A 26,430-nucleotide genomic window follows, 5' to 3' on the forward strand; every position below is an offset into this window, starting at 1 on the left:
TTCGCAGAATCGCCTTTGTGCAGAAAACACTAACACTTGTTCAGAAGGAAAGAAAGCACAGAGCCCCAGATTTGCTGTTGTCCTGGAGAGCTTGCAGAGCACTGGGGAAATGCAGGCAGAGAATTCCCTGCTAGCACCTTCTCTGTGCCTGGGAAACAGAAGTGTTCACATTGCTTCGCAGAATCGCCTTTGTGCAGAAAACACTAACACTTGTTCAGAACAAAAGAAAGCACAGAGCCTCAGATTTGCTGTTGTTCTGGAGAGCTTGCAGAGCACTGGGGAAAGGCAGGCAGAGAATTCCCTGCTAGCACCTTCTCTGTGCCTGGGAAGCAGAAGTGTTCACATTGCTTCGCAGAATTGCCTTTGTGCAGAAAACACTAACACTTGTTCAGAACAAAAGAAAGCACAGAGCCCCAGATTTGCTGTTGTTCTGGAGAGCTTGCAGAGCACTGGGGAAAGGCAGGCAGAGAATTCCCTGCTAGCACCTTCTCTGTGCCTGGGAAGCAGAAGTGTTCACATTACTTCGCAGAATCGCTTTTGTGCAGAAAACACTAACACTTGTTCAGAACAAAAGAAAGCACAGAGCCCCAGATTTGCTGTTGTTCTGGAGAGCTTGCAGAGCACTGGGGAAAGGCAGGCAGAGAATTCCCTGCTAGCACCCTCTCTGTGACTGGGAAGCAGAAGTGTTCACATTGCTTCGCAGAATCGCCTTTGTGCAGAAAACACTAACACTTGTTCAGAACAAAAGAAAGCACAGAGCCCCAGATTTGCTGTTGTTCTGGAGAGCTTGCAGAGCACTGGGGAAAGGCAGGCAGAGAATTCCCTGCTAGCACCTTCTCTGTGCCTGGGAAGCAGAAGTGTTCACATTACTTCGCAGAATCGCTTTTGTGCAGAAAACACTAACACTTGTTCAGAACAAAAGAAAGCACAGAGCCCCAGATTCTATGTTGTCCTGGAGAGCTTGCAGAGCACTGGGGAAAGGCAGGCAGAGAATTCCCTGCTAGCACCTTCTCTGTGCCTGGGAAGCAGAAGTGTTCACATTGCTTCGCAGAATCGCTTTTCTGCAGAAAACAGTAACACTTGTTCAGAACAAAAGAAAGCACAGAGCCCCAGATTTTATGTTGTCCTGGAGAGCTTGCAGAGCACTGGGGAAAGGCAGGCAGAGAATTCCCTGCTAGCACCTTCTCTGTGCCTGGGAAGCAGAAGTGTTCACATTGCTTCGCAGAATCGCTTTTGTGCAGAAAACACTAACACTTGTTCAGAAGGAAAGAAAGCACAGAGCCCCAGATTTTATGTTGTCCTGGAGAGCTTGCATAGCACTGGGGAAAGGCAGGCAGAGAATTCCCTGCTAGCACCTTCTCTGTGCCTGGGAAGCAGAAGTGTTCACATTGCTTCGCAGAATCGCTTTTGTGCAGAAAAAACTAACACTTGTTCAGAACTAAAGAAAGCACAGAGCCCCAGATTTTATGTTGTCCTGGAGAGCTTGCAGAGCACTGGGGAAAGGCAGGCAGAGAATTCCCTGCTAGCACCTTCTCTGTGCCTGGGAAGCAGTAGTGTTCACATTGCTTCGCAGAATCGCTTTTGTGCAGAAAACACTAACAATTGTTCAGAACTAAAGAAAGCACAGAGCCCCAGATTTGCTGTTGTTCTGGAGAGCTTGCAGAGCACTGGGGAAAGGCAGGCAGGGAATTCCCTGCTAGCACCTTCTCTGTGTCTGGGAAGCAGAAGAGTTCACATTGCTTCGCAGAATCGCTTTTGTGCAGAAAACACTAACACTTGTTCAGAACAAAAGAAAGCACAGAGCCCCAGATTTGCTGTTGTCCTGGAGAGCTTGCAGAGCACTGGGGAAAGGCAGGCAGAGAATTCCCTGCTAGCACCTTCTCTGTGTCTGGGCAGCAGAAGTGTTCACATTACTTCGCAAGAATCGCTTTTCTGCAGAAAACAGTAACACTTGTTCAGAACAAAAGAAAGCACAGAGCCCCAGATTTGCTGTTGTTCTGGAGAGCTTGCAGAGCACTGGGGAAAGGCAGGCAGAGAATTCCCTGCTAGCACCTTCTCTGTGCCTGGGAAGCAGAAGAGTTCACATTGCTTCGCAGAATCGCTTTTGTGCAGAAAACACTAACACTTGTTCAGAACAAAAGAAAGCACAGAGCCCCAGATTTGCTGTTATTCTGGAGAGCTTGCAGAGCACTGGGGAAAGGCAGGCAGGGAATTCCCTGCTAGCACCTTCTCCGTGCCTGGGAAGTGAAGTGTTCACATTGCTTCGCAGAATCGCTTTTCTGCAGAAAACACTAACACTTTTTCAGAACAAAAGAAAGCACAGAGCCCCAGATTCTATGTTGTCCTGGAGAGCTTGCAGAGCACTGGGGAAAGGCAGGCAGGGAATTCCCTGCTAGCACCTTCTCTGTGCCTGGGAAGCAGAAGTGTTCACATTGCTTCGCAGAATCGCTTTTGTGCAGAAAACACTAACACTTGTTCAGAACAAAAGAAAGCACAGAGCCCCAGATTTGCTGTTGTTCTGGAGAGCTTGCAGAGCACTGGGGAAAGGCAGGCAGAGAATTCCCTGCTAGCACCTTCTCTGTGCCTGGGCAGCAGAAGTGTTCACATTGCTTCGCAGAATCGCTTTTGTGCAGAAAACAGTAACAGTTGTTCAGAACGAAAGAAAGCACAGAGCCCCAGATTCTATGTTGTTCTGGAGAGCTTGCAGAGCACTGGGGAAAGGCAGGCAGAGAATTCCCTGCTAGCACCTTCTCTGTGCCTGGGAAGCAGAAGTGTTCACATTGCTTCGCAGAATCGCTTTTGTGCAGAAAACACTAACACTTGTTCAGAACAAAAGAAAGCACAGAGCCCCAGATTCTATGTTGTCCTGGAGAGCTTGCAGAGCACTGGGGAAAGGCAGGCAGGGAATTCCCTGCTAGCACCTTCTCTGTGCCTGGGAAGCAGAAGTGTTCACATTACTTCGCAGAATCGCTTTTGTGCAGAAAACAGTAACACTTGTTCAGAACAAAAGAAAGCACAGAGCCCCAGATTTGTTGTTGTTCTGGAGAGCTTGCAGAGCACTGGGGAAAGGCAGGCAGGGAATTCCCTGCTAGCACCTTCTCTGTGCCTGGGAAGCAGAAGTGTTCACATTGCTTCGCAGAATCGCTTTTGTGCAGAAAACACTAACACTTGTTCAGAACAAAAGAAAGCACAGAGCCCCAGATTTGCTGTTGTTCTGGAGAGCTTGCAGAGCACTGGGGAAAGGCAGGCAGAGAATTCCCTGCTAGCACCTTCTCTGTGCCTGCGAAGCAGAAGTGTTCACATTGCTTCGCAGAATCGCTTTTGTGCAGAAAACAGTAACAGTTGTTCAGAACGAAAGAAAGCACAGAGCCCCAGATTCTATGTTGTTCTGGAGAGCTTGCAGAGCACTGGGGAAAGGCAGGCAGAGAATTCCCTGCTAGCACCTTCTCTGTGCCTGGGAAGCAGAAGTGTTCACATTGCTTCGCAGAATCGCTTTTGTGCAGAAAACACTAACACTTGTTCAGAACAAAAGAAAGCACAGAGCCCCAGATTCTATGTTGTCCTGGAGAGCTTGCAGAGCACTGGGGAAAGGCAGGCAGGGAATTCCCTGCTAGCACCTTCTCTGTGCCTGGGAAGCAGAAGTGTTCACATTACTTCGCAGAATCGCTTTTGTGCAGAAAACAGTAACACTTGTTCAGAAGGAAAGAAAGCACAGAGCCCCAGATTTGTTGTTGTTCTGGAGAGCTTGCAGAGCACTGGGGAAAGGCAGGCAGAGAATTCCCTGCTAGCACCTTCTCTGTGCTTGGGAAGCAGAAGAGTTCACATTGCTTCGCAGAATCGCCTTTGTGCAGAAAACACTAACACTTGTTCAGAACTAAAGAAAGCACAGAGCCCCAGATTTGCTGTTGTTCTGGAGAGCTTGCATAGCACTGGGGAAAGGCAGGCAGAGAATTCCCTGCTAGCACCTTCTCTGTGCCTGGGAAGCAGAAGTGTTCACATTGCTTCGCAGAATCGCTTTTCTGCAGAAAACACTAACACTTGTTCAGAACAAAAGAAAGCACAGAGCCCCAGATTTGCTGTTGTTCTGGAGAGCTTGCAGAGCACTGGGGAAAGGCAGGCAGAGAATTCCCTGCTAGCACCTTCTCTGTGCCTGGGAAGCAGAAGTGTTCACATTGCTTCGCAGAATCGCCTTTGTGCAGAAAACACTAACACTTGTTCAGAACAAAAGAAAGCACAGAGCCCCAGATTTGCTGTTGTTCTGGAGAGCTTGCAGAGCACTGGGGAAAGGCAGGCGGAGAATTCCCTGCTAGCACCTTCTCTGTGCCTGGGAAGCAGAAGTGTTCACATTACTTCGCAGAATCGCTTTTGTGCAGAAAACACTAACACTTGTTCAGAACGAAAGAAAGCACAGAGCCCCAGATTTGCTGTTGTCCTGGAGAGCTTGCAGAGCACTGGGGAAAGGCAGGCAGAGAATTCCCTGTTAGCACCTTCTCTGTGCCTGGGAAGCAGAAGTGTTCACATTGCTTCGCAGAATCGCCTTTGTGCAGAAAACACTAACACTTGTTCAGAACAAAATAAAGCACAGAGCCCCAGATTCTATGTTGTCCTGGAGAGCTTGCAGAGCACTGGGGAAAGGCAGGCAGAGAATTCCCTGCTAGCACCTTCTCTGTGCCTGGGAAGCAGAAGTGTTCACATTGCTTCGCAGAATCGCCTTTGTGCAGAAAACACTAACACTTGTTCAGAACAAAAGAAAGCACAGAGCCCCAGATTTGCTGTTGTTCTGGAGAGCTTGCAGAGCACTGGGGAAAGGCAGGCAGAGAATTCCCTGCTAGCACCTTCTCTGTGCCTGGGAAGCAGAAGTGTTCACATTACTTCGCAGAATCGCTTTTGTGCAGAAAACACTAACACTTGTTCAGAACAAAAGAAAGCACAGAGCCCCAGATTTGCTGTTGTTCTGGAGAGCTTGCAGAGCACTGGGGAAAGGCAGGCAGAGAATTCCCTGCTAGCACCTTCTCTGTGCCTGGGAAGCAGAAGTGTTCACATTGCTTCGCAGAATTGCCTTTGTGCAGAAAACACTAACACTTGTTCAGAACAAAATAAAGCACAGAGCCCCAGATTCTATGTTGTCCTGGAGAGCTTGCAGAGCACTGGGGAAAGGCAGGCAGAGAATTCCCTGCTAGCACCTTCTCTGTGCCTGGGAAGCAGAAGTGTTCACATTGCTTCGCAGAATTGCCTTTGTGCAGAAAACACTAACACTTGTTCAGAACAAAAGAAAGCACAGAGCCCCAGATTTGCTGTTGTTCTGGAGAGCTTGCAGAGCACTGGGGAAAGGCAGGCAGAGAATTCCCTGCTAGCACCTTCTCTGTGCCTGGGAAGCAGAAGTGTTCACATTGCTTCGCAGAATCGCTTTTCTGCAGAAAACACTAACACTTGTTCAGAACAAAAGAAAGCACAGAGCCCCAGATTTGCTGTTGTCCTGGAGAGCTTGCAGAGCACTGGGGAAAGGCAGGCAGAGAATTCCCTGCTAGCACCTTCTCTGTGCCTGGGAAGCAGAAGTGTTTACGTTGCTTCGCAGAATCGCTTTTGTGCAGAAAACAGTAACACTTGTTCAGAACGAAAGAAAGCACAGAGCCCCAGATTTGCTGTTGTCCTGGAGAGCTTGCAGAGCACTGGGGAAAGGCAGGCAGAGAATTCCCTGCTAGCACCTTCTCTGTGCCTGGGAAGCAGAAGTGTTCACATTGCTTCGCAGAATCGCCTTTGTGCAGAAAACACTAACACTTGTTCAGAACAAAAGAAAGCACAGAGCCCCAGATTCTATGTTGTCCTGGAGAGCTTGCAGAGCAGTGGGGAAAGGCAGGCAGAGAATTCCCTGCTAGCACCTTCTCTGTGCCTGGGAAGCAGAAGTGTTCACATTGCTTCGCAGAATCGCCTTTGTGCAGAAAACACTAACACTTGTTCAGAAGGAAAGAAAGCACAGAGCCCCAGATTTGCTGTTGTGCTGGAGAGCTTGCAGAGCACTGGGGAAAGGCAGGCAGAGAATTCCCTGCTAGCACCTTCTCTGTGCCTGCGAAGCAGAAGTGTTAACATTGCTTCGCAGAATCGCCTTTGTGCAGAAAACACTAACACTTGTTCAGAACAAAAGAAAGCACAGAGCCTCAGATTTGCTGTTGTTCTGGAGAGCTTGCAGAGCACTGGGGAAAGGCAGGCAGAGAATTCCCTGCTAGCACCTTCTCTGTGCCTGGGAAGCAGAAGTGTTCACATTGCTTCGCAGAATTGCCTTTGTGCAGAAAACACTAACACTTGTTCAGAACAAAAGAAAGCACAGAGCCCCAGATTTGCTGTTGTTCTGGAGAGCTTGCAGAGCACTGGGGAAAGGCAGGCAGAGAATTCCCTGCTAGCACCTTCTCTGTGCCTGGGAAGCAGAAGTGTTCACATTGCTTCGCAGAATCGCTTTTGTGCAGAAAACACTAACACTTGTTCAGAACAAAAGAAAGCACAGAGCCCCAGATTTGCTGTTGTTCTGGAGAGCTTGCAGAGCACTGGGGAAAGGCAGGCAGAGAATTCCCTGCTAGCACCTTCTCTGTGCCTGGGAAGCAGGAGTGTTCACATTGCTTCGCAGAATCGCCTTTGTGCAGAAAACACTAACACTTGTTCAGAACAAAAGAAAGCACAGAGCCCCAGATTTGCTGTTGTCCTGGAGAGCTTGCAGAGCACTGGGGAAAGGCAGGCAGAGAATTCCCTGCTAGCACCTTCTCTGTGCCTGGGAAGCAGAAGTGTTCACATTGCTTCGCAGAATCGCCTTTGTGCAGAAAACACTAACACTTGTTCAGAACAAAAGAAAGCACAGAGCCCCAGATTTTATGTTGTCCTGGAGAGCTTGCAGAGCACTGGGGAAAGGCAGGCAGAGAATTCCCTGCTAGCACCTTCTCTGTGCCTGGGAAGCAGAAGTGTTCACATTGCTTCGCAGAATCGCTTTTCTGCAGAAAACAATAACACTTGTTCAGAAGGAAAGAAAGCACAGAGCCCCAGATTTGCTGTTGTGCTGGAGAGCTTGCAGAGCACTGGGGAAAGGCAGGCAGAGAATTCCCTGCTAGCACCTTCTCTGTGCCTGCGAAGCAGAAGTGTTAACATTGCTTCGCAGAATCGCCTTTGTGCAGAAAACACTAACACTTGTTCAGAACAAAAGAAAGCACAGAGCCCCAGATTTGCTGTTGTCCTGGAGAGCTTGCAGAGCACTGGGGAAAGGCAGGCAGAGAATTCCTTGCTAGCACCTTCTCTGTGCCTGGGAAGCAGAAGTGTTCACATTGCTTCGCAGAATCGCTTTTCTGCAGAAAGCACTAACACTTGTTCAGAACGAAAGAAAGCACAGAGCCCCAGATTTGCTGTTGTTCTGGAGAGCTTGCAGAGCACTGGGGAAAGGCAGGCAGAGAATTCCCTGCTAGCACCTTCTCTGTGCCTGGGAAGCAGAAGTGTTCACATTAGTTCGCAGAATCGCCTTTGTGCAGAAAACACTAACACTTGTTCAGAAGGAAAGAAAGCACAGAGCCCCAGATTTGCTGTTGTCCTGGAGAGCTTGCAGAGCACTGGGGAAATGCAGGCAGAGAATTCCCTGCTAGCACCTTCTCTGTGCCTGGGAAACAGAAGTGTTCACATTGCTTCGCAGAATCGCCTTTGTGCAGAAAACACTAACACTTGTTCAGAACAAAAGAAAGCACAGAGCCTCAGATTTGCTGTTGTTCTGGAGAGCTTGCAGAGCACTGGGGAAAGGCAGGCAGAGAATTCCCTGCTAGCACCTTCTCTGTGCCTGGGAAGCAGAAGTGTTCACATTGCTTCGCAGAATTGCCTTTGTGCAGAAAACACTAACACTTGTTCAGAACAAAAGAAAGCACAGAGCCCCAGATTTGCTGTTGTTCTGGAGAGCTTGCAGAGCACTGGGGAAAGGCAGGCAGAGAATTCCCTGCTAGCACCTTCTCTGTGCCTGGGAAGCAGAAGTGTTCACATTACTTCGCAGAATCGCTTTTGTGCAGAAAACACTAACACTTGTTCAGAACAAAAGAAAGCACAGAGCCCCAGATTTGCTGTTGTTCTGGAGAGCTTGCAGAGCACTGGGGAAAGGCAGGCAGAGAATTCCCTGCTAGCACCCTCTCTGTGACTGGGAAGCAGAAGTGTTCACATTGCTTCGCAGAATCGCCTTTGTGCAGAAAACACTAACACTTGTTCAGAACAAAAGAAAGCACAGAGCCCCAGATTTGCTGTTGTTCTGGAGAGCTTGCAGAGCACTGGGGAAAGGCAGGCAGAGAATTCCCTGCTAGCACCTTCTCTGTGCCTGGGAAGCAGAAGTGTTCACATTACTTCGCAGAATCGCTTTTGTGCAGAAAACACTAACACTTGTTCAGAACAAAAGAAAGCACAGAGCCCCAGATTTGATGTTGTTCTGGAGAGCTTGCAGAGCACTGGGGAAAGGCAGGCAGAGAATTCCCTGCTAGCACCTTCTCTGTGCCTGGGAAGCAGAAGTGTTCACATTGCTTCGCAGAATTGCCTTTGTGCAGAAAACACTAACACTTGTTCAGAACAAAAGAAAGCACAGAGCCCCAGATTTGCTGTTGTTCTGGAGAGCTTGCAGAGCACTGGGGAAAGGCAGGCAGAGAATTCCCTGCTAGCACCTTCTCTGTGCCTGGGAAGCAGAAGTGTTCACATTGCTTCGCAGAATCGCTTTTCTGCAGAAAACACTAACACTTGTTCAGAACAAAAGAAAGCACAGAGCCCCAGATTTGCTGTTGTCCTGGAGAGCTTGCAGAGCACTGGGGAAAGGCAGGCAGAGAATTCCCTGCTAGCACCTTCTCTGTGCCTGGGAAGCAGAAGTGTTTACGTTGCTTCGCAGAATCGCTTTTGTGCAGAAAACAGTAACACTTGTTCAGAACAAAAGAAAGAACAGAGCCCCAGATTTGCTGTTGTCCTGGAGAGCTTGCAGAGCACTGGGGAAAGGCAGGCAGAGAATTCCCTGCTAGCACCTTCTCTGTGCCTGGGAAGCAGAAGTGTTCACATTGCTTCGCAGAATCGCCTTTGTGCAGAAAACACTAACACTTGTTCAGAACAAAAGAAAGCACAGAGCCCCAGATTCTATGTTGTCCTGGAGAGCTTGCAGAGCACTGGGGAAAGGCAGGCAGAGAATTCCCTGCTAGCACCTTCTCTGTGCCTGGGAAGCAGAAGTGTTCACATTGCTTCGCAGAATCGCCTTTGTGCAGAAAACACTAACACTTGTTCAGAAGGAAAGAAAGCACAGAGCCCCAGATTTGCTGTTGTGCTGGAGAGCTTGCAGAGCACTGGGGAAAGGCAGGCAGAGAATTCCCTGCTAGCACCTTCTCTGTGCCTGCGAAGCAGAAGTGTTAACATTGCTTCGCAGAATCGCCTTTGTGCAGAAAACACTAACACTTGTTCAGAACAAAAGAAAGCACAGAGCCTCAGATTTGCTGTTGTTCTGGAGAGCTTGCAGAGCACTGGGGAAAGGCAGGCAGAGAATTCCCTGCTAGCACCTTCTCTGTGCCTGGGAAGCAGAAGTGTTCACATTGCTTCGCAGAATTGCCTTTGTGCAGAAAACACTAACACTTGTTCAGAACAAAAGAAAGCACAGAGCCCCAGATTTGCTGTTGTTCTGGAGAGCTTGCAGAGCACTGGGGAAAGGCAGGCAGAGAATTCCCTGCTAGCACCTTCTCTGTGCCTGGGAAGCAGAAGTGTTCACATTACTTCGCAGAATCGCTTTTGTGCAGAAAACACTAACACTTGTTCAGAACAAAAGAAAGCACAGAGCCCCAGATTTGCTGTTGTTCTGGAGAGCTTGCAGAGCACTGGGGAAAGGCAGGCAGAGAATTCCCTGCTAGCACCTTCTCTGTGCCTGGGAAGCAGAAGTGTTCACATTGCTTCGCAGAATCGCTTTTGTGCAGAAAACACTAACACTTGTTCAGAACAAAAGAAAGCACAGAGCCCCAGATTTGCTGTTGTTCTGGAGAGCTTGCAGAGCACTGGGGAAAGGCAGGCAGAGAATTCCCTGCTAGCACCTTCTCTGTGCCTGGGAAGCAGAAGTGTTCACATTGCTTCGCAGAATCGCCTTTGTGCAGAAAACACTAACACTTGTTCAGAACAAAAGAAAGCACAGAGCCCCAGATTTTATGTTGTCCTGGAGAGCTTGCAGAGCACTGGGGAAAGGCAGGCAGAGAATTCCCTGCTAGCACCTTCTCTGTGCCTGGGAAGCAGAAGTGTTCACATTACTTCGCAGAATCGCTTTTGTGCAGAAAACACTAACACTTGTTCAGAACAAAAGAAAGCACAGAGCCCCAGATTTGCTGTTGTTCTGGAGAGCTTGCAGAGCACTGGGGAAAGGCAGGCAGAGAATTCCCTGCTAGCACCTTCTCTGTGCCTGGGAAGCAGAAGTGTTCACATTGCTTCGCAGAATTGCCTTTGTGCAGAAAACACTAACACTTGTTCAGAACAAAATAAAGCACAGAGCCCCAGATTTGCTGTTGTCCTGGAGAGCTTGCAGAGCACTGGGGAAAGGCAGGCAGAGAATTCCCTGCTAGCACCTTCTCTGTGCCTGGGAAGCAGAAGTGTTCACATTGCTTCGCAGAATTGCCTTTGTGCAGAAAACACTAACACTTGTTCAGAACAAAAGAAAGCACAGAGCCCCAGATTTGCTGTTGTTCTGGAGAGCTTGCAGAGCACTGGGGAAAGGCAGGCAGAGAATTCCCTGCTAGCACCTTCTCTGTGCCTGGGAAGCAGAAGTGTTCACATTGCTTCGCAGAATCGCTTTTCTGCAGAAAACACTAACACTTGTTCAGAACAAAAGAAAGCACAGAGCCCCAGATTTGCTGTTGTCCTGGAGAGCTTGCAGAGCACTGGGGAAAGGCAGGCAGAGAATTCCCTGCTAGCACCTTCTCTGTGCCTGGGAAGCAGAAGTGTTTACGTTGCTTCGCAGAATCGCTTTTGTGCAGAAAACAGTAACACTTGTTCAGAACGAAAGAAAGCACAGAGCCCCAGATTTGCTGTTGTCCTGGAGAGCTTGCAGAGCACTGGGGAAAGGCAGGCAGAGAATTCCCTGCTAGCACCTTCTCTGTGCCTGGGAAGCAGAAGTGTTCACATTGCTTCGCAGAATCGCCTTTGTGCAGAAAACACTAACACTTGTTCAGAACAAAAGAAAGCACAGAGCCCCAGATTCTATGTTGTCCTGGAGAGCTTGCAGAGCACTGGGGAAAGGCAGGCAGAGAATTCCCTGCTAGCACCTTCTCTGTGCCTGGGAAGCAGAAGTGTTCACATTGCTTCGCAGAATCGCCTTTGTGCAGAAAACACTAACACTTGTTCAGAAGGAAAGAAAGCACAGAGCCCCAGATTTGCTGTTGTGCTGGAGAGCTTGCAGAGCACTGGGGAAAGGCAGGCAGAGAATTCCCTGCTAGCACCTTCTCTGTGCCTGCGAAGCAGAAGTGTTAACATTGCTTCGCAGAATCGCCTTTGTGCAGAAAACACTAACACTTGTTCAGAACAAAAGAAAGCACAGAGCCTCAGATTTGCTGTTGTTCTGGAGAGCTTGCAGAGCACTGGGGAAAGGCAGGCAGAGAATTCCCTGCTAGCACCTTCTCTGTGCCTGGGAAGCAGAAGTGTTCACATTGCTTCGGAGAATTGCCTTTGTGCAGAAAACACTAACACTTGTTCAGAACAAAAGAAAGCACAGAGCCCCAGATTTGCTGTTGTTCTGGAGAGCTTGCAGAGCACTGGGGAAAGGCAGGCAGAGAATTCCCTGCTAGCACCTTCTCTGTGCCTGGGAAGCAGAAGTGTTCACATTGCTTCGCAGAATCGCTTTTGTGCAGAAAACACTAACACTTGTTCAGAACAAAAGAAAGCACAGAGCCCCAGATTTGCTGTTGTTCTGGAGAGCTTGCAGAGCACTGGGGAAAGGCAGGCAGAGAATTCCCTGCTAGCACCTTCTCTGTGCCTGGGAAGCAGGAGTGTTCACATTGCTTCGCAGAATCGCCTTTGTGCAGAAAACACTAACACTTGTTCAGAACAAAAGAAAGCACAGAGCCCCAGATTTGCTGTTGTCCTGGAGAGCTTGCAGAGCACTGGGGAAAGGCAGGCAGAGAATTCCCTGCTAGCACCTTCTCTGTGCCTGGGAAGCAGAAGTGTTCACATTGCTTCGCAGAATCGCCTTTGTGCAGAAAACACTAACACTTGTTCAGAACAAAAGAAAGCACAGAGCCCCAGATTTTATGTTGTCCTGGAGAGCTTGCAGAGCACTGGGGAAAGGCAGGCAGAGAATTCCCTGCTAGCACCTTCTCTGTGCCTGGGAAGCAGAAGTGTTCACATTGCTTCGCAGAATCGCTTTTCTGCAGAAAACAATAACACTTGTTCAGAAGGAAAGAAAGCACAGAGCCCCAGATTTGCTGTTGTGCTGGAGAGCTTGCAGAGCACTGGGGAAAGGCAGGCAGAGAATTCCCTGCTAGCACCTTCTCTGTGCCTGCGAAGCAGAAGTGTTAACATTGCTTCGCAGAATCGCCTTTGTGCAGAAAACACTAACACTTGTTCAGAACAAAAGAAAGCACAGAGCCCCAGATTTGCTGTTGTCCTGGAGAGCTTGCAGAGCACTGGGGAAAGGCAGGCAGAGAATTCCTTGCTAGCACCTTCTCTGTGCCTGGGAAGCAGAAGTGTTCACATTGCTTCGCAGAATCGCTTTTCTGCAGAAAGCACTAACACTTGTTCAGAACGAAAGAAAGCACAGAGCCCCAGATTTGCTGTTGTTCTGGAGAGCTTGCAGAGCACTGGGGAAAGGCAGGCAGAGAATTCCCTGCTAGCACCTTCTCTGTGCCTGGGAAGCAGAAGTGTTCACATTAGTTCGCAGAATCGCCTTTGTGCAGAAAACACTAACACTTGTTCAGAAGGAAAGAAAGCACAGAGCCCCAGATTTGCTGTTGTCCTGGAGAGCTTGCAGAGCACTGGGGAAATGCAGGCAGAGAATTCCCTGCTAGCACCTTCTCTGTGCCTGGGAAACAGAAGTGTTCACATTGCTTCGCAGAATCGCCTTTGTGCAGAAAACACTAACACTTGTTCAGAACAAAAGAAAGCACAGAGCCTCAGATTTGCTGTTGTTCTGGAGAGCTTGCAGAGCACTGGGGAAAGGCAGGCAGAGAATTCCCTGCTAGCACCTTCTCTGTGCCTGGGAAGCAGAAGTGTTCACATTGCTTCGCAGAATCGCCTTTGTGCAGAAAACACTAACACTTGTTCAGAAGGAAAGAAAGCACAGAGCCCCAGATTTGCTGTTGTCCTGGAGAGCTTGCAGAGCACTGGGGAAATGCAGGCAGAGAATTCCCTGCTAGCACCTTCTCTGTGCCTGGGAAACAGAAGTGTTCACATTGCTTCGCAGAATCGCCTTTGTGCAGAAAACACTAACACTTGTTCAGAACAAAAGAAAGCACAGAGCCTCAGATTTGCTGTTGTTCTGGAGAGCTTGCAGAGCACTGGGGAAAGGCAGGCAGAGAATTCCCTGCTAGCACCTTCTCTGTGCCTGGGAAGCAGAAGTGTTCACATTGCTTCGCAGAATTGCCTTTGTGCAGAAAACACTAACACTTGTTCAGAACAAAAGAAAGCACAGAGCCCCAGATTTGCTGTTGTTCTGGAGAGCTTGCAGAGCACTGGGGAAAGGCAGGCAGAGAATTCCCTGCTAGCACCTTCTCTGTGCCTGGGAAGCAGAAGTGTTCACATTACTTCGCAGAATCGCTTTTGTGCAGAAAACACTAACACTTGTTCAGAACAAAAGAAAGCACAGAGCCCCAGATTTGCTGTTGTTCTGGAGAGCTTGCAGAGCACTGGGGAAAGGCAGGCAGAGAATTCCCTGCTAGCACCCTCTCTGTGACTGGGAAGCAGAAGTGTTCACATTGCTTCGCAGAATCGCCTTTGTGCAGAAAACACTAACACTTGTTCAGAACAAAAGAAAGCACAGAGCCCCAGATTTGCTGTTGTTCTGGAGAGCTTGCAGAGCACTGGGGAAAGGCAGGCAGAGAATTCCCTGCTAGCACCTTCTCTGTGCCTGGGAAGCAGAAGTGTTCACATTACTTCGCAGAATCGCTTTTGTGCAGAAAACACTAACACTTGTTCAGAACAAAAGAAAGCACAGAGCCCCAGATTCTATGTTGTCCTGGAGAGCTTGCAGAGCACTGGGGAAAGGCAGGCAGAGAATTCCCTGCTAGCACCTTCTCTGTGCCTGGGAAGCAGAAGTGTTCACATTGCTTCGCAGAATTGCCTTTGTGCAGAAAACACTAACACTTGTTCAGAACAAAAGAAAGCACAGAGCCCCAGATTTGCTGTTGTTCTGGAGAGCTTGCAGAGCACTGGGGAAAGGCAGGCAGAGAATTCCCTGCTAGCACCTTCTCTGTGCCTGGGAAGCAGAAGTGTTCACATTGCTTCGCAGAATCGCTTTTCTGCAGAAAACACTAACACTTGTTCAGAACAAAAGAAAGCACAGAGCCCCAGATTTGCTGTTGTCCTGGAGAGCTTGCAGAGCACTGGGGAAAGGCAGGCAGAGAATTCCCTGCTAGCACCTTCTCTGTGCCTGGGAAGCAGAAGTGTTTACGTTGCTTCGCAGAATCGCTTTTGTGCAGAAAACAGTAACACTTGTTCAGAACAAAAGAAAGAACAGAGCCCCAGATTTGCTGTTGTCCTGGAGAGCTTGCAGAGCACTGGGGAAAGGCAGGCAGAGAATTCCCTGCTAGCACCTTCTCTGTGCCTGGGAAGCAGAAGTGTTCACATTGCTTCGCAGAATCGCCTTTGTGCAGAAAACACTAACACTTGTTCAGAACAAAAGAAAGCACAGAGCCCCAGATTCTATGTTGTCCTGGAGAGCTTGCAGAGCACTGGGGAAAGGCAGGCAGAGAATTCCCTGCTAGCACCTTCTCTGTGCCTGGGAAGCAGAAGTGTTCACATTGCTTCGCAGAATCGCCTTTGTGCAGAAAACACTAACACTTGTTCAGAAGGAAAGAAAGCACAGAGCCCCAGATTTGCTGTTGTGCTGGAGAGCTTGCAGAGCACTGGGGAAAGGCAGGCAGAGAATTCCCTGCTAGCACCTTCTCTGTGCCTGCGAAGCAGAAGTGTTAACATTGCTTCGCAGAATCGCCTTTGTGCAGAAAACACTAACACTTGTTCAGAACAAAAGAAAGCACAGAGCCTCAGATTTGCTGTTGTTCTGGAGAGCTTGCAGAGCACTGGGGAAAGGCAGGCAGAGAATTCCCTGCTAGCACCTTCTCTGTGCCTGGGAAGCAGAAGTGTTCACATTGCTTCGCAGAATTGCCTTTGTGCAGAAAACACTAACACTTGTTCAGAACAAAAGAAAGCACAGAGCCCCAGATTTGCTGTTGTTCTGGAGAGCTTGCAGAGCACTGGGGAAAGGCAGGCAGAGAATTCCCTGCTAGCACCTTCTCTGTGCCTGGGAAGCAGAAGTGTTCACATTACTTCGCAGAATCGCTTTTGTGCAGAAAACACTAACACTTGTTCAGAACAAAAGAAAGCACAGAGCCCCAGATTTGCTGTTGTTCTGGAGAGCTTGCAGAGCACTGGGGAAAGGCAGGCAGAGAATTCCCTGCTAGCACCTTCTCTGTGCCTGGGAAGCAGAAGTGTTCACATTGCTTCGCAGAATCGCTTTTGTGCAGAAAACACTAACACTTGTTCAGAACAAAAGAAAGCACAGAGCCCCAGATTTGCTGTTGTTCTGGAGAGCTTGCAGAGCACTGGGGAAAGGCAGGCAGAGAATTCCCTGCTAGCACCTTCTCTGTGCCTGGGAAGCAGAAGTGTTCACATTGCTTCGCAGAATCGCCTTTGTGCAGAAAACACTAACACTTGTTCAGAACAAAAGAAAGCACAGAGCCCCAGATTTGCTGTTGTTCTGGAGAGCTTGCAGAGCACTGGGGAAAGGCAGGCAGAGAATTCCCTGCTAGCACCTTCTCTGTGCCTGGGAAGCAGAAGTGTTCACATTACTTCGCAGAATCGCTTTTGTGCAGAAAACACTAACACTTGTTCAGAACAAAAGAAAGCACAGAGCCCCAGATTTGCTGTTGTTCTGGAGAGCTTGCAGAGCACTGGGGAAAGGCAGGCAGAGAATTCCCTGCTAGCACCTTCTCTGTGCCTGGGAAGCAGAAGTGTTCACATTGCTTCGCAGAATCGCTTTTCTGCAGAAAACACTAACACTTGTTCAGAACAAAAGAAAGCACAGAGCCCCAGATTTGCTGTTGTCCTGGAGAGCTTGCAGAGCACTGGGGAAAGGCAGGCAGAGAATTCCCTGCTAGCACCTTCTCTGTGCCTGGGAAGCAGAAGTGTTTACGTTGCTTCGCAGAATCGCTTTTGTGCAGAAAACAGTAACACTTGTTCAGAACGAAAGAAAGCACAGAGCCCCAGATTTGCTGTTGTCCTGGAGAGCTTGCAGAGCACTGGGGAAAGGCAGGCAGAGAATTCCCTGCTAGCACCTTCTCTGTGCCTGGGAAGCAGAAGTGTTCACATTGCTTCGCAGAATCGCCTTTGTGCAGAAAACACTAACACTTGTTCAGAACAAAAGAAAGCACAGAGCCCCAGATTCTATGTTGTCCTGGAGAGCTTGCAGAGCACTGGGGAAAGGCAGGCAGAGAATTCCCTGCTAGCACCTTCTCTGTGCCTGGGAAGCAGAAGTGTTCACATTGCTTCGCAGAATCGCCTTTGTGCAGAAAACACTAACACTTGTTCAGAAGGAAAGAAAGCACAGAGCCCCAGATTTGCTGTTGTGCTGGAGAGCTTGCAGAGCACTGGGGAAAGGCAGGCAGAGAATTCCCTGCTAGCACCTTCTCTGTGCCTGCGAAGCAGAAGTGTTAACATTGCTTCGCAGAATCGCCTTTGTGCAGAAAACACTAACACTTGTTCAGAACAAAAGAAAGCACAGAGCCTCAGATTTGCTGTTGTTCTGGAGAGCTTGCAGAGCACTGGGGAAAGGCAGGCAGAGAATTCCCTGCTAGCACCTTCTCTGTGCCTGGGAAGCAGAAGTGTTCACATTGCTTCGGAGAATTGCCTTTGTGCAGAAAACACTAACACTTGTTCAGAACAAAAGAAAGCACAGAGCCCCAGATTTGCTGTTGTTCTGGAGAGCTTGCAGAGCACTGGGGAAAGGCAGGCAGAGAATTCCCTGCTAGCACCTTCTCTGTGCCTGGGAAGCAGAAGTGTTCACATTGCTTCGCAGAATCGCTTTTGTGCAGAAAACACTAACACTTGTTCAGAACAAAAGAAAGCACAGAGCCCCAGATTTGCTGTTGTTCTGGAGAGCTTGCAGAGCACTGGGGAAAGGCAGGCAGAGAATTCCCTGCTAGCACCTTCTCTGTGCCTGGGAAGCAGGAGTGTTCACATTGCTTCGCAGAATCGCCTTTGTGCAGAAAACACTAACACTTGTTCAGAACAAAAGAAAGCACAGAGCCCCAGATTTGCTGTTGTCCTGGAGAGCTTGCAGAGCACTGGGGAAAGGCAGGCAGAGAATTCCCTGCTAGCACCTTCTCTGTGCCTGGGAAGCAGAAGTGTTCACATTGCTTCGCAGAATCGCCTTTGTGCAGAAAACACTAACACTTGTTCAGAACAAAAGAAAGCACAGAGCCCCAGATTTTATGTTGTCCTGGAGAGCTTGCAGAGCACTGGGGAAAGGCAGGCAGAGAATTCCCTGCTAGCACCTTCTCTGTGCCTGGGAAGCAGAAGTGTTCACATTGCTTCGCAGAATCGCTTTTCTGCAGAAAACAATAACACTTGTTCAGAAGGAAAGAAAGCACAGAGCCCCAGATTTGCTGTTGTGCTGGAGAGCTTGCAGAGCACTGGGGAAAGGCAGGCAGAGAATTCCCTGCTAGCACCTTCTCTGTGCCTGCGAAGCAGAAGTGTTAACATTGCTTCGCAGAATCGCCTTTGTGCAGAAAACACTAACACTTGTTCAGAACAAAAGAAAGCACAGAGCCCCAGATTTGCTGTTGTCCTGGAGAGCTTGCAGAGCACTGGGGAAAGGCAGGCAGAGAATTCCTTGCTAGCACCTTCTCTGTGCCTGGGAAGCAGAAGTGTTCACATTGCTTCGCAGAATCGCTTTTCTGCAGAAAGCACTAACACTTGTTCAGAACGAAAGAAAGCACAGAGCCCCAGATTTGCTGTTGTTCTGGAGAGCTTGCAGAGCACTGGGGAAAGGCAGGCAGAGAATTCCCTGCTAGCACCTTCTCTGTGCCTGGGAAGCAGAAGTGTTCACATTAGTTCGCAGAATCGCCTTTGTGCAGAAAACACTAACACTTGTTCAGAAGGAAAGAAAGCACAGAGCCCCAGATTTGCTGTTGTCCTGGAGAGCTTGCAGAGCACTGGGGAAATGCAGGCAGAGAATTCCCTGCTAGCACCTTCTCTGTGCCTGGGAAACAGAAGTGTTCACATTGCTTCGCAGAATCGCCTTTGTGCAGAAAACACTAACACTTGTTCAGAACAAAAGAAAGCACAGAGCCTCAGATTTGCTGTTGTTCTGGAGAGCTTGCAGAGCACTGGGGAAAGGCAGGCAGAGAATTCCCTGCTAGCACCTTCTCTGTGCCTGGGAAGCAGAAGTGTTCACATTGCTTCGCAGAATTGCCTTTGTGCAGAAAACACTAACACTTGTTCAGAACAAAAGAAAGCACAGAGCCCCAGATTTGCTGTTGTTCTGGAGAGCTTGCAGAGCACTGGGGAAAGGCAGGCAGAGAATTCCCTGCTAGCACCTTCTCTGTGCCTGGGAAGCAGAAGTGTTCACATTACTTCGCAGAATCGCTTTTGTGCAGAAAACACTAACACTTGTTCAGAACAAAAGAAAGCACAGAGCCCCAGATTTGCTGTTGTTCTGGAGAGCTTGCAGAGCACTGGGGAAAGGCAGGCAGAGAATTCCCTGCTAGCACCCTCTCTGTGACTGGGAAGCAGAAGTGTTCACATTGCTTCGCAGAATCGCCTTTGTGCAGAAAACACTAACACTTGTTCAGAACAAAAGAAAGCACAGAGCCCCAGATTTGCTGTTGTTCTGGAGAGCTTGCAGAGCACTGGGGAAAGGCAGGCAGAGAATTCCCTGCTAGCACCTTCTCTGTGCCTGGGAAGCAGAAGTGTTCACATTACTTCGCAGAATCGCTTTTGTGCAGAAAACACTAACACTTGTTCAGAACAAAAGAAAGCACAGAGCCCCAGATTCTATGTTGTCCTGGAGAGCTTGCAGAGCACTGGGGAAAGGCAGGCAGAGAATTCCCTGCTAGCACCTTCTCTGTGCCTGGGAAGCAGAAGTGTTCACATTGCTTCGCAGAATTGCCTTTGTGCAGAAAACACTAACACTTGTTCAGAACAAAAGAAAGCACAGAGCCCCAGATTTGCTGTTGTTCTGGAGAGCTTGCAGAGCACTGGGGAAAGGCAGGCAGAGAATTCCCTGCTAGCACCTTCTCTGTGCCTGGGAAGCAGAAGTGTTCACATTGCTTCGCAGAATCGCTTTTCTGCAGAAAACACTAACACTTGTTCAGAACAAAAGAAAGCACAGAGCCCCAGATTTGCTGTTGTCCTGGAGAGCTTGCAGAGCACTGGGGAAAGGCAGGCAGAGAATTCCCTGCTAGCACCTTCTCTGTGCCTGGGAAGCAGAAGTGTTTACGTTGCTTCGCAGAATCGCTTTTGTGCAGAAAACAGTAACACTTGTTCAGAACAAAAGAAAGAACAGAGCCCCAGATTTGCTGTTGTCCTGGAGAGCTTGCAGAGCACTGGGGAAAGGCAGGCAGAGAATTCCCTGCTAGCACCTTCTCTGTGCCTGGGAAGCAGAAGTGTTCACATTGCTTCGCAGAATCGCCTTTGTGCAGAAAACACTAACACTTGTTCAGAACAAAAGAAAGCACAGAGCCCCAGATTCTATGTTGTCCTGGAGAGCTTGCAGAGCACTGGGGAAAGGCAGGCAGAGAATTCCCTGCTAGCACCTTCTCTGTGCCTGGGAAGCAGAAGTGTTCACATTGCTTCGCAGAATCGCCTTTGTGCAGAAAACACTAACACTTGTTCAGAAGGAAAGAAAGCACAGAGCCCTACATTTGCTGTTGTGCTGGAGAGCTTGCAGAGCACTGGGGAAAGGCAGGCAGAGAATTCCCTGCTAGCACCTTCTCTGTGCCTGCGAAGCAGAAGTGTTAACATTGCTTCGCAGAATCGCCTTTGTGCAGAAAACACTAACACTTGTTCAGAACAAAAGAAAGCACAGAGCCTCAGATTTGCTGTTGTTCTGGAGAGCTTGCAGAGCACTGGGGAAAGGCAGGCAGAGAATTCCCTGCTAGCACCTTCTCTGTGCCTGGGAAGCAGAAGTGTTCACATTGCTTCGCAGAATTGCCTTTGTGCAGAAAACACTAACACTTGTTCAGAACAAAAGAAAGCACAGAGCCCCAGATTTGTTGTTGTTCTGGAGAGCTTGCAGAGCACTGGGGAAAGGCAGGCAGAGAATTCCCTGCTAGCACCTTCTCTGTGCCTGGGAAGCAGAAGTGTTCACATTACTTCGCAGAATCGCTTTTGTGCAGAAAACACTAACACTTGTTCAGAACAAAAGAAAGCACAGAGCCCCAGATTTGCTGTTGTTCTGGAGAGCTTGCAGAGCACTGGGGAAAGGCAGGCAGAGAATTCCCTGCTAGCACCTTCTCTGTGCCTGGGAAGCAGAAGTGTTCACATTGCTTCGCAGAATTGCCTTTTGTGCAGAAAACACTAACACTTGTTCAGAACAAAAGAAAGCACAGAGCCCCAGATTTGCTGTTGTTCTGGAGAGCTTGCAGAGCACTGGGGAAAGGCAGGCAGAGAATTCCCTGCTAGCACCTTCTCTGTGCCTGGGAAGCAGGAGTGTTCACATTGCTTCGCAGAATCGCCTTTGTGCAGAAAACACTAACACTTGTTCAGAACAAAAGAAAGCACAGAGCCCCAGATTTGCTGTTGTCCTGGAGAGCTTGCAGAGCACTGGGGAAAGGCAGGCAGGGAATTCCCTGCTAGCACCTTCTCTGTGCCTGGGAAGCAGAAGTGTTCACATTGCTTCGCAGAATCGCCTTTGTGCAGAAAACACTAACACTTGTTCAGAACAAAAGAAAGCACAGAGCCCCAGATTTGATGTTGTTCTGGAGAGCTTGCAGAGCACTGGGGAAAGGCAGGCAGAGAATTCCCTGCTAGCACCTTCTCTGTGCCTGGGCAGCAGAAGTGTTCACATTGCTTCGCAGAATCGCCTTTGTGCAGAAAACACTAACACTTGTTCAGAACAAAAGAAAGCACAGAGCCCCAGATTTTATGTTGTCCTGGAGAGCTTGCAGAGCACTGGGGAAAGGCAGGCAGAGAATTCCCTGCTAGCACCTTCTCTGTGCCTGGGAAGCAGAAGTGTTCACATTGCTTCTCAGAATCGCTTTTCTGCAGAAAACACTAACACTTGTTCAGAAGGAAAGAAAGCACAGAGCCCCAGATTTGCTGTTGTGCTGGAGAGCTTGCAGAGCACTGGGGAAAGGCAGGCAGAGAATTCCCTGCTAGCACCTTCTCTGTGCCTGCGAAGCAGAAGTGTTAACATTGCTTCGCAGAATCGCCTTTGTGCAGAAAACACTAACACTTGTTCAGAACAAAAGAAAGCACAGAGCCCCAGATTTGCTGTTGTCCTGGAGAGCTTGCAGAGCACTGGGGAAAGGCAGGCAGAGAATTCCTTGCTAGCACCTTCTCTGTGCCTGGGAAGCAGAAGTGTTCACATTGCTTCGCAGAATCGCTTTTCTGCAGAAAGCACTAACACTTGTTCAGAACGAAAGAAAGCACAGAGCCCCAGATTTGCTGTTGTTCTGGAGAGCTTGCAGAGCACTGGGGAAAGGCAGGCAGAGAATTCCCTGCTAGCACCTTCTCTGTGCCTGGGAAGCAGAAGTGTTCACATTAGTTCGCAGAATCGCCTTTGTGCAGAAAACACTAACACTTGTTCAGAAGGAAAGAAAGCACAGAGCCCCAGATTTGCTGTTGTCCTGGAGAGCTTGCAGAGCACTGGGGAAAGGCAGGCAGAGAATTCCCTGCTAGCACCTTCTCTGTGCCTGGGAAACAGAAGTGTTCACATTGCTTCGCAGAATCGCCTTTGTGCAGAAAACACTAACACTTGTTCAGAACAAAAGAAAGCACAGAGCCTCAGATTTGCTGTTGTTCTGGAGAGCTTGCAGAGCACTGGGGAAAGGCAGGCAGAGAATTCCCTGCTAGCACCTTCTCTGTGCCTGGGAAGCAGAAGTGTTCACATTGCTTCGCAGAATTGCCTTTGTGCAGAAAACACTAACACTTGTTCAGAACAAAAGAAAGCACAGAGCCCCAGATTTGCTGTTGTTCTGGAGAGCTTGCAGAGCACTGGGGAAAGGCAGGCAGAGAATTCCCTGCTAGCACCTTCTCTGTGCCTGGGAAGCAGAAGTGTTCACATTGCTTCGCAGAATCGCTTTTGTGCAGAAAACACTAACACTTGTTCAGAACAAAAGAAAGCACAGAGCCCCAGATTTGCTGTTGTTCTGGAGAGCTTGCAGAGCACTGGGGAAAGGCAGGCAGAGAATTCCCTGCTAGCACCCTCTCTGTGACTGGGAAGCAGAAGTGTTCACATTGCTTCGCAGAATCGCCTTTGTGCAGAAAACACTAACACTTGTTCAGAACAAAAGAAAGCACAGAGCCCCAGATTTGCTGTTGTTCTGGAGAGCTTGCAGAGCACTGGGGAAAGGCAGGCAGAGAATTCCCTGCTAGCACCTTCTCTGTGCCTGGGAAGCAGAAGTGTTCACATTACTTCGCAGAATCGCTTTTGTGCAGAAAACACTAACACTTGTTCAGAACAAAAGAAAGCACAGAGCCCCAGATTTGATGTTGTTCTGGAGAGCTTGCAGAGCACTGGGGAAAGGCAGGCAGAGAATTCCCTGCTAGCACCTTCTCTGTGCCTGGGAAGCAGAAGTGTTCACATTGCTTCGCAGAATTGCCTTTGTGAAGAAAACACTAACACTTGTTCAGAACAAAAGAAAGCAATGAGCCTCAGATTTTATGTTGTCCTGGAGAGCTTGCAGAGCACTGGGGAAAGGCAGGCAGAGAATTCCCTGCTAGCACCTTCTCTGTGCCTGGGAAGCAGAAGTGTTCACATTGCTTCGCAGAATCGCTTTTCTGCAGAAAACACTAACACTTGTTCAGAACAAAAGAAAGCACAGAGCCCCAGATTTGCTGTTGTTCTGGAGAGCTTGCAGAGCACTGGGGAAAGGCAGGCAGAGAATTCCCTGCTAGCACCTTCTCTGTGCCTGGGAAGCAGGAGTGTTCACATTGCTTCGCAGAATCGCCTTTGTGCAGAAAACACTAACACTTGTTCAGAACAAAAGAAAGCACAGAGCCCCAGATTTGCTGTTGTCCTGGAGAGCTTGCAGAGCACTGGGGAAAGGCAGGCAGAGAATTCCCTGTTAGCACCTTCTCTGTGCCTGGGAAGCAGAAGTGTTCACATTGCTTCGCAGAATCGCCTTTGTGCAGAAAACACTAACACTTGTTCAGAACAAAAGAAAGCACAGAGCCCCAGATTCTATGTTGTCCTGGAGAGCTTGCAGAGCACTGGGGAAAGGCAGGCAGAGAATTCCCTGCTAGCACCTTCTCTGTGCCTGCGAAGCAGAAGTGTTCACATTGCTTCGCAGAATCGCCTTTGTGCAGAAAACACTAACACTTGTTCAGAACAAAAGAAAGCACAGAGCCCCAGATTTGATGTTGTTCTGGAGAGCTTGCAGAGCACTGGGGAAAGGCAGGCAGGGAATTCCCTGCTAGCACCTTCTCTGTGCCTGGGAAGCAGAAGTGTTCACATTGCTTCGCAGAATCGCTTTCCTGCAGAAAACACTAACACTTGTTCAGAACAAAAGAAAGCACAGAGCCCCAGATTTTATGTTGTCCTGGAGAGCTTGCAGAGCACTGGGGAAAGGCAGGCAGAGAATTCCCTGCTAGCACCTTCTCTGTGCCTGGGAAGCAGAAGTGTTCACATTGCTTCGCAGAATCGCTTTTCTGCAGAAAACACTAACACTTGTTCAGAAGGAAAGAAAGCACAGAGCCCCAGATTTGCTGTTGTGCTGGAGAGCTTGCAGAGCACTGGGGAAAGGCAGGCAGAGAATTCCCTGCTAGCACCTTCTCTGTGCCTGCGAAGCAGAAGTGTTAACATTGCTTCGCAGAATCGCCTTTGTGCAGAAAACACTAACACTTGTTCAGAACAAAAGAAAGCACAGAGCCCCAGATTTGCTGTTGTCCTGGAGAGCTTGCAGAGCACTGGGGAAAGGCAGGCAGAGAATTCCTTGCTAGCACCTTCTCTGTGCCTGGGAAGCAGAAGAGTTCACATTGCTTCGCAGAATCGCTTTTCTGCAGAAAGCACTAACACTTGTTCAGAACGAAAGAAAGCACAGAGCTCCAGATTTGCTGTTGTTCTGGAGAGCTTGCAGAGCACTGGGGAAAGGCAGGCAGAGAATTCCCTGCTAGCACCTTCTCTGTGCCTGGGAAGCAGAAGTGTTCACATTAGTTCGCAGAATCGCCTTTGTGCAGAAAACACTAACACTTGTTCAGAAGGAAAGAAAGCACAGAGCCCCAGATTTGCTGTTGTCCTGGAGAGCTTGCAGAGCACTGGGGAAAGGCAGGCAGAGAATTCCCTGCTAGCACCTTCTCTGTGCCTGGGAAACAGAAGTGTTCACATTGCTTCGCAGAATCGCCTTTGTGCAGAAAACACTAACACTTGTTCAGAACAAAAGAAAGCACAGAGCCTCAGATTTGCTGTTGTTCTGGAGAGCTTGCAGAGCACTGGGGAAAGGCAGGCAGAGAATTCCCTGCTAGCACCTTCTCTGTGCCTGGGAAGCAGAAGTGTTCACATTGCTTCGCAGAATTGCCTTTGTGCAGAAAACACTAACACTTGTTCAGAACAAAAGAAAGCACAGAGCCCCAGATTTGCTGTTGTTCTGGAGAGCTTGCAGAGCACTGGGGAAAGGCAGGCAGAGAATTCCCTGCTAGCACCTTCTCTGTGCCTGGGAAGCAGAAGTGTTCACATTACTTCGCAGAATCGCTTTTGTGCAGAAAACACTAACACTTGTTCAGAACAAAAGAAAGCACAGAGCCCCAGATTTGCTGTTGTTCTGGAGAGCTTGCAGAGCACTGGGGAAAGGCAGGCAGAGAATTCCCTGCTAGCACCCTCTCTGTGACTGGGAAGCAGAAGTGTTCACATTGCTTCGCAGAATCGCCTTTGTGCAGAAAACACTAACACTTGTTCAGAACAAAAGAAAGCACAGAGCCCCAGATTTGCTGTTGTTCTGGAGAGCTTGCAGAGCACTGGGGAAAGGCAGGCAGAGAATTCCCTGCTAGCACCTTCTCTGTGCCTGGGAAGCAGAAGTGTTCACATTACTTCGCAGAATCGCTTTTGTGCAGAAAACACTAACACTTGTTCAGAACAAAAGAAAGCACAGAGCCCCAGATTTGATGTTGTTCTGGAGAGCTTGCAGAGCACTGGGGAAAGGCAGGCAGAGAATTCCCTGCTAGCACCTTCTCTGTGCCTGGGAAGCAGAAGTGTTCACATTGCTTCGCAGAATTGCCTTTGTGAAGAAAACACTAACACTTGTTCAGAACAAAAGAAAGCACAGAGCCTCAGATTTTATGTTGTCCTGGAGAGCTTGCAGAGCACTGGGGAAAGGCAGGCAGAGAATTCCCTGCTAGCACCTTCTCTGTGCCTGGGAAGCAGAAGTGTTCACATTGCTTCGCAGAATCGCTTTTCTGCAGAAAACACTAACACTTGTTCAGAACAAAAGAAAGCACAGAGCCCCAGATTTGCTGTTGTTCTGGAGAGCTTGCAGAGCACTGGGGAAAGGCAGGCAGAGAATTCCCTGCTAGCACCTTCTCTGTGCCTGGGAAGCAGGAGTGTTCACATTGCTTCGCAGAATCGCCTTTGTGCAGAAAACACTAACACTTGTTCAGAACAAAAGAAAGCACAGAGCCCCAGATTTGCTGTTGTCCTGGAGAGCTTGCAGAGCACTGGGGAAAGGCAGGCAGAGAATTCCCTGTTAGCACCTTCTCTGTGCCTGGGAAGCAGAAGTGTTCACATTGCTTCGCAGAATCGCCTTTGTGCAGAAAACACTAACACTTGTTCAGAACAAAAGAAACACAGAGCCCCAGATTCTATGTTGTCCTGGAGAGCTTGCAGAGCACTGGGGAAAGGCAGGCAGAGAATTCCCTGCTAGCACCTTCTCTGTGCCTGGGAAGCAGAAGTGTTCACATTGCTTCGCAGAATCGCTTTTCTGCAGAAAACACTAACACTTGTTCAGAACAAAAGAAAGCACAGAGCCCCAGATTTGCTGTTGTTCTGGAGAGCTTGCAGAGCACTGGGGAAAGGCAGGCAGAGTATTCCCTGCTAGCACCTTCTCTGTGCCTGGGAAG

This window comes from Strix aluco, chromosome 15 (genome assembly GCF_031877795.1).
Source record: "Strix aluco isolate bStrAlu1 chromosome 15, bStrAlu1.hap1, whole genome shotgun sequence".
Classification (NCBI taxonomy): domain Eukaryota; kingdom Metazoa; phylum Chordata; class Aves; order Strigiformes; family Strigidae; genus Strix; species Strix aluco.